This window comes from Lepidochelys olivacea (genome assembly GCF_965140295.1).
Source record: "Lepidochelys olivacea isolate rLepOli2 genome assembly, chromosome: 1".
In the NCBI taxonomy this organism is placed as follows: Eukaryota; Metazoa; Chordata; order Testudines; family Cheloniidae; genus Lepidochelys; species Lepidochelys olivacea.
In genome coordinates, this window is record NC_140411.1 from 324,615,384 (window position 1) to 324,631,450 (window position 16,067).

Genomic DNA, 16,067 nt, shown 5'->3' on the forward strand with positions numbered 1-16,067 from the left:
AATTTGTAATATTCATCATCTCTTCTATTATATGATGTTCACACATTTATCCCTCATAATAATTATGGAAAAACATTTCAGAGATTTTTTTTAACATGAATTTAGTGTTTATAAAAGGTGCTGACATTACAGCTCTGGAGACAGATCCTCTACGTATATACATGGCAAGTAGAACACAGGTAGCAGCAATACAAACTTTCCTACACTACCCTATAATATAGTAAATGCTAACTTGAAGGGACAGGCTCTAGGAATGAGTATTGTTCAGCCTCTATGTCTATTCATATTCTGAGACTGCAAGTTAGGCCATTTGTAATTATGTAGTCATTGACCCAGACTTTGTTATACTGAAATTTAAGCCATTGTATCTTGTCCTTCTTCTGTTCTGGTGCTGCACTCGTTGCTTAGTTCAGCAAATCTCTGCAACATTTCAGTATTGACTTTCAATCTAGGTATTTATATGCTACTCATCTGCATAGGAATCTTTGGTTTCTAACCGTAGAGGTGAGCTCTAGCTGGATTACTTCCAGATAGGGTTGCACGCGTCCAGTTTTTGACCAGAATGCCTGGTCAAAAAGGGACCCTGTCAGCTCTGGTCAGCACTGCTGACTGGGCCGTTAAAAATCCAGTCAGCGGCGCAGCAGGGGCCCGGAGGTAAGGTAGGCTCCCTGCCTGGCTAGCACCGTGCAGCTCCCAGAAGTGACCACCAGGTCCTTGAGGCCCCTACGCACTTGGGTGGCCAGGGAGGCTCCACACACTGCCCCCGCCCCAGTGGCGGCTTCTCAGCTCCCATTAGCCAGGAACCACAACCAATGGGATGTACGGGGGCAGCACCTGCAGGCACGAGGACAGCGTGTGGAGCCTCCCTGGTTACCCATGCACCTAGGGGCTGCAGGGACCTGGCGGCCACTTCCAGGGTGCCACGGTAAGCGCCTCCAGGACCCCACACCTCCTTCTGCACCCCAACCCCTTGCCCCAGCTCGGAGCCCCCTCCTGCAGCCCAAGCCCCACTCCAAATCCCACACACACACCCCCGCCGCTGAAGCCCACACCCCCTCCTGCACTCCAAACCCCTTGGCCCCAGCCCAGAGCCCCCTCCTGCACCCCAAACCCCTCATCCCTGTCCCCACTCCAGAACCCACACCCCCAACCAGAGCCCACACCCCCCTCCTGCACCCCAAACCCCTCATCCCCAGCCCCACCCCAGAGCCTGCACCCCCAGCTGGAGTCCTCACCCCCCTGCACCCCAACCCCCTGCCCCAGGACAGAGCCCTCTCCCGAACCCTGAACCCCTCATTTCTGGCCCCACCCACAGCCCACACCCCCAGCCCAAAGCCCAACCCCTCACCACACACCCCAATTCTCTGCCCCAGCCCACAACCCTCTCCCACACCCCTAACCCCTCATTCCCACCCCAGAACCCTCACCCCCCTCCTGCACCCCAATCCCTTTCCCCAGCCTGGTGAAAGTGAAGTGAGGGTTGGGGAAAGCGAGCAACAGAGGGAGGGGGTATGAAGTGAGTGGGACAGGGCCTCAGAGAAGGGGCAGGCTACGGGGCGGGCCAGTGGTGTTTGGTTTTGTGCCATTAGAAAGTTGCCAACCCTACTTCCAGACCCCAAGCAGAGCCATCACACTAGCCTCAGGCCAACATGCAGCTTCATCAAACGTTTTTGATGAAATAAGTATTGTTATAAGAAAGATGTAGCAGGCAGCTAGCATAGGAGTTCAGATATCTCACAACTGTAGATGCCGAGGCTCTGGAGAACGTTATGGATATGTTAAGGAAATTCTGGTTATTTTACTCCAAAAAAAAAAAAAAAAAAAAAGAGTTCCTGTAGAATTTCTCTATGGGGTACCTGGGGCAGGAAGCCTAAACAGCTGGATGACTCTGGTACAGAGCAGAGCCATCACTAAAAATAGACACAGGCCTTGCATTATGGGATGTAGTTAGGAGAACTAGCCAGATTAATACAGAGAATGCAATGCCTGTGTTTTTTCTACCCAAACGGTGAAAAAACCCTTGTAGACTGCCATTTCAGCTGATTGTGAGAGAGACAATTGCTCCAAGAAGTGAAATAAGCAGTGCTACAAATGTTTGCAAAATGCCTTGGACAGCACACTTCATCTTCTGGGTTTCAGTTCTCTCTAATAACATCAGCCACACTATCGGAGGCTCGTATACCTGCACATCCACCAATGTGATATATGCCATCATGTGCCAGCAGTGCCCCTTTGCCATGTACATTGGTCAAACTGGACAGTCTCTACGTAAAAGAATAAATGGACACAAATCAGATGTCAAGAATTATAACATTCATAAACCAGTCGGAGAACACTTCAATCTCTCTGGTCACGCAATCACAGACATGAAGGTCGCTATCTTAAAACAAAAAAACTTCAAATCCAGACTCCAGCGAGAAACTGCTGAATTGGAATTCATTTGCAAATTGGATACTATTAATTTAGGCTTAAATACAGACTGGGAGTGGCTAAGTCATTATGCAAGGTAGCCTATTTCCTCTTGTTTTTTCCTACCCCCCCTCCCCCCAGATGTTCTGGTTTAACTTGGATTTAAACTTGGAGAGTGGTCAGTTTGGATGAGCTATTACCAGCAGGAGAGTGAGTTTGTGTGTGTATGGGGGTGGGGGGGATGTGAGAAAACCTGGATTTGTGCTGGAAATGGCCCACCTTAATTATGCACATTGTAGGGAGAATGGTCACTTTGGATGAGCTATTACGAGCAGGATAGTGAGTTTGTGTGTGTGGTTTTTGGGAAGGGGGTGAGGGGGTGAGAGAACCTGGATTTGTGCAGGAAATGGCCCAACTTTATTATCATGCACATTGTGTAAAGAGTTGTCACTTTGGATGGGCTATCACCAGCAGGAGAGTGAATTTGTGGGGGGGGGGTGGAGGGTGAGAAAACCTGGATTTGTGCTGGAAATGGCCCACCTGATGATCACTTTAGATAAGCTATTACCAGCTGGACAATGGGGTGGGAGGAGGTATTTTTTCATATTCTCTGTGTATATATAAAGTCTGCTGCAGTTTCCACGGCATGCATCTGATGAAGTGAGCTGTAGCTCACGAAAGCTCATGCTCAAATAAATTGGTTAGTCTCTAAGGTGCCACAAGTACTCCTTTTCTTTTTGCGAATACAGACTAACACGGCTGTTACTCTGAAAGTTCTCCAACTTGGGAAACAGAAAAAGATAATAGAGATCTTAATATTCAGTAGACACCGTATTGGACTGTCAGGAAGTCATACTGAGACTACTGAAGACAAAATATTAAAATTAATCTTGAAGAGATTCTTAAATACTGCAGCTATGGATGATGAGGAAGAGGATTTAGACATCTAGAATCTGATTGTCAGAGATCTTTAAAGTTTTATGCCGCAATTAATTGCATCTTTATTTATTGTGAATACAAACAAGAGTATTTAGATGTCCAACTTGTACAATGGCACCTGCAAAGCACATAGTTAGCTTTCTAAATACTATCATTGCAAAATTATGCCTTGAATATGAAAGGCCACCTTGAGGCTCCTTTAAAGACTAGACCCTTATCTCTTCAAAAATATTATTGCATTGAAAGTTACTTTCTAGAAGAAGTTTCTTACACATATTTGGTGTTTACACCTTGTCTTTATTTCAGTATGAATAGATTCCTCCTCTGTGTGCAAGGATGACATATGGGCTAGAGGAAAGCAAACACAAACAGCATGACAATCTTCTGTAAATGCATATGAATAGTTTTTTAAAATATGTGTTCCACTTTGTGTTACACTAAAAATAGTAAAATTAGCCCTAGTAAACAAGTGAAAGGTTTGTATTTTTTCCACCCTTGATTTTTTTATATTTAAAATATTGCTAATTACAGGTTTCCCACTATGTGTGCCATGAGGACAGGGTCCCTTGAAACAAAAATGTCTCTTTTCACAGCTGCAAAATTGTTCTAATTGACACTAATTGTGTCCTGATTGCTTAATCTTTTCTCTTCCTTGATGTGAGTAGAAAGCAGTTACTTTCTTTACAATCACACTGAAGGCAGCAAAAATAGTTTTGTGTTCTAGTTGCCATATTGAGAAAAATGGATTCAGATATAAGAGACAACAGAACTGTAAACAGGGGAGAAGTTTTATTTTGCAAAAATAGTTTTTAGCATGTACTACTGTAATCCCTAAGCCCTGGTCTACACTAGGACTTTAGGTCGAATTTAGCAGCATTAAATCGATGTAAACCTGCACCCGTCCACATGATGAAGCCCTTTATTTCGACTTAAAGGGCTCTTAAAATCAATTTCCTTACTCCACCCCTGACAAGTGGATTAGCACTTAAATCGGCCTTGCTGGCTCGAATTTGGGGTACTGTGGACACAATTCGACGGTATTGGCCTCCGGGAGATATCCCAGAGTGCTCCATTGTGACCGCTCTGGACAGCACTCTCAACTCAGATGCACGATTGTTTGCCATTGCTCTGACGCAGGGAGGGGCGACTGAGGACACGGCTTACAGGGTTGGCTTCAGGGAGCTAAAATCAACAAAGGGGGTGGCTTTACATCAAGGAGTATTTCAGGCAGGACTTCACGGAGGGTTCCAATAAGAAATGGTGCACCTAAGTTATTGTTCTTATTGGAACAAGGAGGTTAGCCTGGCCTCTGATTGATACATGGCTAGATTTACCTCGCTGCACCTTCTCTGTGAGTGACTGCAGTGTGACCTAGAGGAATGAGTCCCCTAGACAGGGGAGGGGGGGAAGCAAATGAGTACAAAACAAGTCTGGTCTATTTCTTGTTTTGATCCACTCCATCTATCTTTTACATCTTTGGCTGGCAGCAGACGGTGCAGAAGGACTGCATGCCATCCACATCTCATGGCTGCTCGGCAGAAGATGGTACAGTACGACTGCTAGCAATCCGTATCGCCTGCCTGCTCACCATAAGACGGTTCAATAGGACTGACTGCAGGACTAAAGAGAATGACCTGGTCAAGTCACTCCAAATTTAGTCCCTGCGCCCATGTCTGCCCAGGCGCTCCCAGCCGACGTGGCCAGGAGCACCTCGGACACGACGAGGACGGCTACCAGTCGTATTGCACCGTCTGCTGCCAGAAGGCAATGGGTTGCTGCTACTGTGTAGCAATGCCGTACTGCGTCTGCCAGCACCCAGGAGACATACAGTGACGGTTACCTGAGCAGGCTCCATGCTTGCCGTGGTATGGCGTCTGCACAGGTAATTCAGGAAAAAAGGCGCAAAACGATTGTCTGCCCTTCCTTTCACGGAGAGAGGGAGGGAGGGAAGGGGGGCCTAACGATATGTACCCAGAACCACCTGCGACAATGTTTTAGCCCCATCAGGCATTGGGATCTCAACCCAGAATTCCAATGGGCAGCGGAGACTGCGGGAACTGTGGGATAGCCACCCACAGTGCAACACTCCGGAAGTCGACGCTAGCCTCGGTACTGTGGAAGCACTCCGCCGAGTTAATGCACTTAATGCACTTAGAGCATTTTCTGTGGGGACACACACACTCAAATATATAAAACCGATTTCTAAAAGACCGACTTCTATAAATTCGACCTTATTCCGTAGTGTAGACATACCCTGATAGAAGTTATGTGAATAGTTCTAGGTGTAACTACAAATATTGAAGAAAGATACAGTTTTTACTTCAAAAAGTAACCTGTTCCTATCAGATCAGAAAAATAAAAAGATTGTTAATTACTTAATACACTTGAAACTGATGATGTAACTGTTATATTCACTCTGCTCTGTAGCAGGGATTGTGATAGCTGCCTATTGCATTGGAATCTGCCTACATTTCATTTTCAACATTTGCACAGAAAAACAGTGGCAAATGTGTACACTGTGTCATTTGGTTCATTACTGAAGAATAATGCCATTTTTTTAAACTGCCTCTTTTAAAGAATGCTTAGTGAGAGAGAAATGTTTCTTGCACCAAAATTTGGAAGCCTAATGCTTAACTCCATCAATAGCTGAGTTTGTCGATCTAGCTGCAAAGAGCAGTCCCCCTTTCTGAAAACAGTCCCCCTACATCTTTCATTAGCCAGCTCTGCATGCTTGAGAGACTTCAGTTGCATGGAGGAGGCTTTTGCTTTGAGGACTCTTTTCCCACGTGACCTCAATGCAACCGCTACCCATCTCTGACAGTGAATTAAAATCAGAAGAGCTGATTTCAAGAGTACTGAGACCACATTAGCACCACTAGATTGAACATACCTGAGCCCCACTCTGACACTATGTGATGGGGTGTAACTCACCACTGCGGCGCCTCCTACTGGCTGTCTAGGGAATTAGTGCTGCACTCTCTTCTGGTGGTGTCTCGCCCACTGTCATCTCTGTTCCTGAATCAACATCACTCCCAGGACCGCGGCATCCTCTTCAGTGACACTGCCCTCCAGCTCTGCCACACTCTATGTTCCCCCCTTCTGGGGGGGGACCTGCAGTCTACTGTCAGGCCACTCTCTTCAGTGGCAAACTGCAGCCCATGGTCTAGCCACTTCCCACATGGCTCCAGCACCTTCTTTGCCCTTGCATCAGGGCCTCAGTCTGCAGATTCCTGCAGCCTGCCAGGAGCTGCCTTTAGCTCTCTGGGTCTCTGCTTGTATGACAGATTTCTATTACCAATCTGCCTGAGGCGTCAGGTGATCAGAGTGAGGCTGCAGGATCGTTTGGGGAGGAGATGATGGAGCACACCAAGTAACTGAGTTTTAAGCTTTATTGATAAAATAATAAAATAACAGCGGAGAGTGCTGGGGATTCCGTTCCCCACGTCACTCAAAGGAAGGAAGAAAGCGTTAGTGCCCCAAGCCCTAACCCACTTTCATACTCACACTTGCACTACCCGAGGCTGGCCAAGCCTGGGTGTAATGTAAGAAGAAGAGGGGGAGGGGTGGATGGGAGTTCTTGTCCCATGCACAGGTCATCCAGGGTCCGCTGTTGATCTCTGACTTGCCCTGGCTCTTGGGAGGATTTTTAAGCCCTTGATTCTTCTGGGGACATTCTGTTCAGAGACCTCTGTCCCCTATGCTCTTTGTACCAGTCCAAACCGGCTTTCTGTGGCTTCCTTGGTTTCCCCAAAACACATTGGCTTCAGGGTTGTGAGATGGTTATGTTCCCATTTGCTGACCTTCACATTCTCACTAGTTTTGCACCCCCGTTTCAGGTCTGTTTGTTTCAGTTCTCCTTTCCCACAGGCTTTTGACTGTTTAGCAGCAGGGAGCTTGTTTGTGTGTGCGTTGGCCTTGAGTGGCAGTTTCGCCCCTTATCTTCAAGGCTAGCTGAATCGTCGAGTTAACCTGTTCCTTTCTCTCTCCCTCCCTCTTTGGCTTCCCACAACCTGCAAAGGAATCTTCCACTCCACACTCACACCTTTAACCCTTCCCAAAATGCCTTGCAATACCTGCAACAGCATTAACAACATAAAATGCTGATCTGCCTCCCGAGGGGACCTCCTGAGGGAGGGGGCTATTGAATCATAGAATCATAGAATCATAGAATATCAGGGTTGGAAGGGACCCCAGAAGGTCATCTAGTCCAACCCCCTGCTCAAAGCAGGACCAATTCCCAGTTAAATCATCCCAGCCAGGGCTTTGTCAAGCCTGACCTTAAAAACCTCTAAGGAAGGAGATTCTACCACCTCCCTAGGTAACGCATTCCAGTGTTTCACCACCCTCTTAGTGAAAAAGTTTTTCCTAATATCCAATCTAAACCTCCCCCACTGCAACTTGAGACCATTACTCCTCGTTCTGTCATCTGCTACCATTGAGAACAGTCTAGAGCCATCCTCTTTGGAACCCCCTTTCAGGTAGTTGAAAGCAGCTATCAAATCCCCCCTCATTCTTCTCTTCTGCAGGCTAAACAATCCCAGCTCCCTCAGCCTCTCCTCATAACTCATGTGTTCCAGTCCCCTAATCATTTTGTTGCCCTTCGCTGGACTCTCTCCAATTTATCCACATCCTTCTTGAAGTGTGGGGCCCAAAACTGGACACAGTACTCCAGATGAGGCCTCACCAATGTCGAATAGAGGGGAACGATCACGTCCCTCGATCTGCTCGCTATGCCCCTACTTATACATCCCAAAATGCCATTGGCCTTCTTGGCAACAAGGGCACACTGCTGACTCATATCCAGCTTCTCGTCCACTGTCACCCCTAGGTCCTTTTCCGCAGAACTGCTGCCTAGCCATTCGGTCCCTAGTCTGTAGCTGTGCATTGGGTTCTTCCGTCCTAAGTGCAGGACCCTGCACTTATCCTTATTGAACCTCATCAGATTTCTTTTGGCCCAATCCTCCAATTTGTCTAGGTCTTTCTGTATCCTATCCCTCCCCTCCAGCGTATCTACCACTCCTCCCAGTTTAGTATCATCCGCAAATTTGCTGAGAGTGCAATCCACACCATCCTCCAGATCATTTATGAAGATATTGAACAAAACCGGCCCCAGGACCGACCCTTGGGGTACTCCACTTGATACCGGCTGCCAACTAGATATGGAGCCATTGATCACTACCCGTTGAGCCTGACAATCTAGCCAGCTTTCTACCCACCTTGTAGTGCATTCATCCAGCCCATACTTCCTTAACTTGCTGACAAGAATACTGTGGGAGACCGTGTCAAAAGCTTTGCTAAAGTCAAGAAACAATACATCCACTGCTTTCCCTTCATCCACAGAACCAGTAATCTCATCATAAAAGGCGATTAGATTAGTCAGGCATGACCTTCCCTTGGTGAATCCATGCTGGCTGTTCCTGATCACTTTCCTCTCATGCAAGTGCTTCAGGATTGATTCTTTGAGGACCTGCTCCATGATTTTTCCAGGGACTGAAGTGAGGCTGACTGGCCTGTAGTTCCCAGGATCCTCCTTCTTCCCTTTTTTAAAGATTGGCACTACGTTAGCCTTTTTCCAGTCATCCGGGACTTCCCCGGTTCGCCACGAGTTTTCAAAGATAATGGCCAATGGCTCTGCAATCACAGCCGCCAATTCCTTCAGCACTCTCGGATGCAACTCGTCCGGCCCCATGGACTTGTGCACGTCCTGCTTTTCTAAATAGTCCCTAACCACCTCTATCTCCACAGAGGGCTGGCCATCTCTTCCCCATTTTGTGATGCCCAGCGCAGCAGTCTGGGAGCTGACCTTGTTAGTGAAAACAGAGGCAAAAAAAGCATTGAGTACATTAGCTTTTTCCACATCCTCTGTCACTAGGTTGCCTCCCTCATTCAGTAAGGGGCCCACACATTCCTTGGCTTTCTTCTTGTTGCCAACATACCTGAAGAAACTCTTCTTGTTACTCTTGACATCTCTGGCTAGCTGCAGCTCCAGGTGCGATTTGGCCCTCCTGATAACATTCCTACATGCCCGAGCAATATTTTTATACTCTTCCCTGGTCATATGTCCAACCTTCCACTTCTTGTAAGCTTCTTTTTTATGTTTAAGATCCGCTAGGATTTCACCATTAAGCCAAGCTGGTCGCCTGCCATATTTACTATTCTTTTGACTCATTGGGATGGTTTGTCCCTGTAACCTCAACAGGGAATCCTTGAAATACAGCCAGCTCTCCTGGACTCCTTTCCCCTTCAAGTTAGTCCCCCAGGGGATCCTGGCCATCCGTTCCCTGAGGGAGTCAAAGTCTGCTTTCCTGAAGTCCAGGGTCCGTATCCTGCTGCTTACCTTTCTTCCCTGCGTCAGGATCCTGAACTCAACCAACTCATGGTCACTGCCTCCCAGATTCCCATCCACTTTTGCTTCCCTCACTAATTCTACCCAGTTTGTGAGCAGCAGGTCAAGAAAAGCGCCCCCCCTAGTTGGCTCCTCTAGCACTTGCGCCAGGAAATTGTCCCCTACGCTTTCCAAAAACTTCCTGGATTGTCTATGCACCGCTGTATTGCTCTCCCAGCAGATATCAGGAAAATTAAAGTCACCCATGAGAATCAGGGCATGCGATCTAGTAGCTTCCGTGAGCTGCCGGAAGAAAGCCTCATCTACCTCATCCCCCTGGTCCGGTGGTCTATAGCAGACTCCCACCACTACATCACTCTTGTTGCACACACTTCTAAACTTAATCCAGAGACACTCAGGTTTTTCTGCAGTTTCGTACCGGAGCTCTGAGCAGTCATACTGCTCCCTTACATACAGTGCTACTCCCCCACCTTTTCTGCCCTGCCTGTCCTTCCTGAACAGTTTATAACCATCCATGACAGTACTCCAGTCATGTGAGTTATCCCACCAAGTCTCTGTTATTCCGATCACGTCATAGTTCCTTGACATCACCAGGACCTCCAGTTCTCCCTGCTTGTTTCCAAGGCTTTGTGCATTTGTATATAAGCACTTGAGATAACCTGTTGATTGCCCCTCATTCCCAATATGAGGAAGGAGCCCTCCCCTCACAGACATTCCTGCCTGTGCTTCCTCCTGGTATCCCGCTTTCCCACTTACCTCAGGGCTTTGGTCTCCTTCCCCCGGTGAACCTAGTTTAAAGCCCTCCTCACTAGGTTAGCCAGCCTGCTCGCGAAGATGCTCTTCCCTCTCTTCGTTAAGTGGAGCCCGTCTCTGCCTAGCACTCCTCCTTCTTGGAACACCATCCCATGGTCGAAGAATCCAAAGCCTTCTCTCCGACACCACCTGCGTAGCCATCACATTGTCACATTGAGTTGTGACACCTGCAACACTGCTCTGTCCAGGGTGCTTGCTGCCCTCCACCTGTAATGCAGCCAGTCCTCCTCCCACCTCAAGCTCCAGGGTGTGACTGACCCTGCTCTCTTCTGCAGCCCTTCTTATATGGGCCAGCCAAGACCTGATTGGCTGCTCCTATAAGCCCTTCTGAGATTGGCTGCCTCCTGCACAGCCTCCCTAGCGCTGCTTTTAACCCCTTTTCTGACAGTGTCACTGTCATGATTTCTTACATCCTTAAGTTCCAAAACTAAACAGTCATCACATACCTCAAGTGGATAGGATTCCTTTGAAAGGGACCTCCCAGACACCATAAGAAACTTTGGGCCCTTAAAGTATTTGAAGGACAATCACTGAGCAAAGCACTCACGTGCTGCTAATCGTCATTTTCAAAAACTTAAACTTGGTATCAGAGCACATGAAAGACAGCTTCCAGGGACTAATTACACTAGGATTGCCTAAATATTCTTAACATATAGGAGACATTTGTATGAATTTACTTATATATTGTAATCAAGTCACCCCTTAACCTTCTGTTTGTTAAGCTACATAGATTGAACTCCTTGAAACTATCACTATAATACATGTTTTCTAATCTTTAATCATTCTCTAGCATCAACTCTGAACCCTCTCCAGTTTAGCAAAATCCTTCTTGAATTGTTGACACCAGAACCAGATACAGGTGAGTCACACCATATGCACATTTAACTTATGCGAATTCAACTATATGCACTTGGCAAAAAAAAAAGAATAACAAAAAGATACCTGTAAGTAGTGTGGGTGATTCCGCCCACCATTCCACTCAATAAGCATATGCCCTGGAATGAGCTTGAGATGGGAGACATGAATCTGCTGTTCCCTCAGTCGGCCTCTGTTCCTGCGTGCCTCTCATAGTGTGAGCATCTCGCAGCGCTGAGTGTGATTCTAGTGTTTAAAGATACTGTACGTATTATTCGTACAACATGGCCCCTAAACGCAAGCCAACTACTTCATCAGGTGCTCAACTAAAGAAACAGCAATCTGTTCCAACGCTGGAGGAAAAACTGGCTGTGTTGGACTTATTGAGAGACTGTATGTCGGTCTCCAACGCGGCACATAAATATGGCCACAATGAATCTAGCATCTGTGCCATCGAGATTTGAGAGAGAGAAATTCATCAAGCTGTGGCATCAAGTGCTCCAATAACTGCTAAGGTGATGAGCCAGGTGCGTGATAAGACTTTAGTGAAGACTGAAAAAGCATTCAGCTTATGGCTGGAAGACATGAACTGTAAACGTGTGCCTATCGATGGCAACATGTTGCGAGAAAAGGCTCTTAGCCTCTATATGCTGTTCAAGCCTCCTGCTGAAGAGGGACAGCCTTCTGATGAGAAGGAATTCAAAGCCAGCCAAGGTTGGCTTAACAGTTTTAGGAACCGCTTCAACCTCAAAAACATGCAGACTACTTGTGAAGCTGCATCTGCCAATGAAGAGGCTGCAAAAGCCTACCCCGAACAATTAAAGAAAATCCTAGAAGAAAAGGGCTATCTTCCAGAACAAGTTTTTAATGCTTACGAGACTGAGCTCTTCTGGAAAAAAAATGCCCGACTGCACTTACACTTTACAATCAGAAAGACAAGCCCCTGGCTTCAAAGAAGCTAAAGAGCATGTGACTGTGTTGTTTTGTGGCAATGCGGCTGGGCATTTAATAAAGCTGGGCTTGCTCTACAAGGCTGCAAATCCTCGGGCCCTAAAAGGCAAGAACAAAAATCTCCTGTCTGTCTTCTGACAATCAAATAAAAAGGCTTGGGTGACGGCAGCATTATTTCTGGATTGGTTCCACAAGTGTTTCATTCCGGAGGTCAAGAGGTACGTCGAAGAGAAAGGACTTGACTTTAAAGTGTTGCTGATCATAGACAATGCTCCTGGCCACCCTGCGGCACTCCAGTTTGCGTATGAAGAAGTTGACGTTGTCTTTCTTCCCCACAATACCACCTCCAACCTCTCGATCAAGGCATGATTTGCTGTTTCAAGGCCACGTACACAAGGCTTATGTTCTCACAGATACGTAGCGCTATGGATGCTGATCCCAATCTTAACGTGATGGAGTGTTGGAAGTCCTTCAACATTGCCAATTGCATCACATATATTAAACAGGCAATGGATGCAATCAAGCCTGAAACAGTCAATGCATGTCGGTGAAACCTATGGAAAGAATATGTGAATGATTTTAAGGGTTTCCCCTGTATGACTGTATGAATCAACAGTGTGCCCTTGTTGCCAAGAAGGCCAATGGCATTTTGGGATGTATAAGTAGGGGCATAGCGAGCGGATCGAGGGACGTGATCGTTCCCCTCTATTCGACATTGGTGAGGCCTCATCTGGAGTACTGTGTCCAGTTTTGGGCCCCACACTACAAGAAGGATGTGGAAAAATTGGAGAGAGTCCAGCGGAGGGCAACAAAATGATTAGGGGACTGGAACACATGACTTATGAGGAGAGGCTGAGGGAACTGGGATTGTTTAGCCTGCAGAAGAGAAGAATGAGGGGGGATTTGATAGCTGCTTTCAACTACCTGAAAGGGGGTTCCAAAGAGGATGGATCTAGACTATTCTCAGTGGTAGTGGATGACAGGACAAGGAGTAATGGTCTCAATTTGCAGTGGGGGAGATTTAGGTTGGATATTAGGAAAAACTTTTTCACTAGGAGGGTGGTGAAACACTAGGGAGGTGGTAGAATCTCCTTCCTTAGAAGTTTTTAAGGTCAGGCTTGACAAAGCCTTGGCTGGGATGATTTAATTGGGGATCTGTCCTGCTTTGAGCAGGAGGTTGGACTAGATGACCTCCTGAAGTCCCTTCCAACCCTGATATTCTATGATTCAGTGACAAAGAAGTGAAATGCATTCTTCAGGTGGCCAGGCAAGTGAGTGGTGATGGCTTCGTCGACATCCTTGAGGAAGAAATCGAAGAATTAATTGAGAGCCATAGAGAAACATTGACTAATGAAGAGTTAGAGGAACTGATAAAATCATCTACAGAAGACAAAGATGATGATGACGAACAGGAAGAGCCAGCAAGTTGGAATCTTCATAAATTTGCTGAAGTGTTCCAAGCAGCGAAACACTTGAATGATTTAATTTCTGAATATGATCCCTCTATGGAATGAAGCCTCAAAATCACACATAGTATTACGAACCATTTGAGACAGTATCAAGAAATGTTTGAGCCGCTCAAGAGACAACAGCGACAGTTGCCAATCACCATGTTTTTCAAGGAAAAACAACCGGCAGCAGATGAGCCTACGCAATCAACTTCTCGATCTGAACCAGAGCCAATCACTTCGTCTACGACTCGCTCTCCATCACCCAAGCTCTCCGTCACCTCTGCCTCCTGGATCGACATCAAGCCCTGACAATCCCCTGTAATTACTCCCCTGTAATTACCCCCTGTAATTAAAAATACAGTACTGTAAAATTATATTTTGCATATGTATTCTTTATTACATACTGTACATTACTGTATACATTATACATTTATACATATTACTGTACAGGGTTGTATACACAAAACCATGTACAGTATATTGTACTTTATGGGCAATTTAAGGGATTTTCAAGGGTAATTTTGACTATACACGATTTTTGCCTTATGCGCTGACTTTAGACTCTAACCCCCGCATAAGATGCGACTTCACTGTACACTATTCCAGCACCAGTCACACAAATACAGAGGTAAAATAACCCACTACTCCTATTTGAGATTCCCCTGTTTATGCATCCTGGGATTGCATTAGCCCATTTGGCCTGGATTATCCAGCAGGACCCCCAAATCTTTTTCAGTGTCACTGCCTTCCAGGATAGTCTCCCATCCTGTATGTATGTCCTGCATTCTTTGTCCCTAAATGTATGCATTTACATTTGGCCACATTAATACACATATTATTTGCTTGCACCTAGTTTACCAAGTGATCCAGATCACTCTATATCAGTGACCTGTCCTCTTTATTTACCACTCCCCCAATTTTTGTGTCACCTGCAAACATTATCAGTGATGATTTTACATTTTCTTCCAGATCATTAATAAAAATGTTAAATAGTATAGAACCAAGAGTTGATTCCTGTGGGAAGTAGAAACAAACCTATTCAGTGATGATTCCCTGTTTACACTTACATTTTGAGACCTATCAGTTAGCCAGCTTTTAATCTATTTAATCTGTGCCATGTTAATTTTATATCTTTCCAGTTTTTAAATCAAAATGTCATGGGGTACCAAGTCAAGTGCCTTATCGCAGTCTAAGTATATGACATCAACACTATTATCTTTATCAACCAAACTTATAATCTCATCAAAAAAAAGATATTAAGTTAGTTTGACTGGATCAGTTTTCTATAGACCCATGCTAATTGGCATTAATTATTCTATCCCTCCTTTACATCTTTATTAATCAGGTCCCATAACAACCACTCCACTATCTTACCCAGGATCAATGTCAGACTGGCAGGCCTATAATTACTCAGGTCATTCTGTTTACCCCTTTTAAAAACACCATGAATTTTCTTCTGGCTTTCTGAAGTGTCTTCTCTGTTCCAGGACTTATTGAAAATCAACATTAACGGTCGAGGGAGCTCCTCAGGCAGCTCTTTTAAAACTCTTGAATGCAAGTTATCTGGATCCACTGATTTTAAAAATGTCCCTTGCCAGTTTACTCTTCTTCTCCAAGCCCCACTAGTTTTATGGGTTCCTGGTTGGCCATTTCCTGGATCTCTGGGGCTTCTACTGACAAATGGTCATTTAACTCCTTCAACACTTCTCTCAGGGATTCCCAATCCCAGCCCAGGATGACCAAATAAGATAGTTTTAGGGTCAGTCCTGCCACAAGAGTCACAACATGCTTCCCTACAGTCGGCTCTATTTGCTGGCTAGAATAGGATTTCATGGCCCTGTGGACACATTGTGGGAAAATGGTTTCTCTGGGGACTCCTTTTACACTGATCAGCTGGTCCCTGACCAAAGTCTGGTTGCACCCAGAGTCAACTAAACTGACTGCTTCTGTCCTATTAACTTGCATGGGGACAACCATCTTAGCAGGGCCTTGCTTACATGCCCATGTTTCCACTGTCCACACCTGTCTGTACATAGAGTCTATACCAGTGTTGCTGCCATGGAGGTGACCCAATTGTCCATAAGAAAATAACTGGTGGGAGACATTCAGAGCAACAACCATGAAGTCCCCCCTCATCTCCAAGGATTACTGAATTACCTGTATCTCCTGCATCAGTCTCTGCAGCTGGATGATGACTAATTGCATCAGTCACTGCTACTGTACTATCCGTTGTAACAACTGTTCCTCTGTCAGTCCTCTTAGTAGTTGATGCAGACCGGTCTGGCTTCTAGACTCTAACTCGA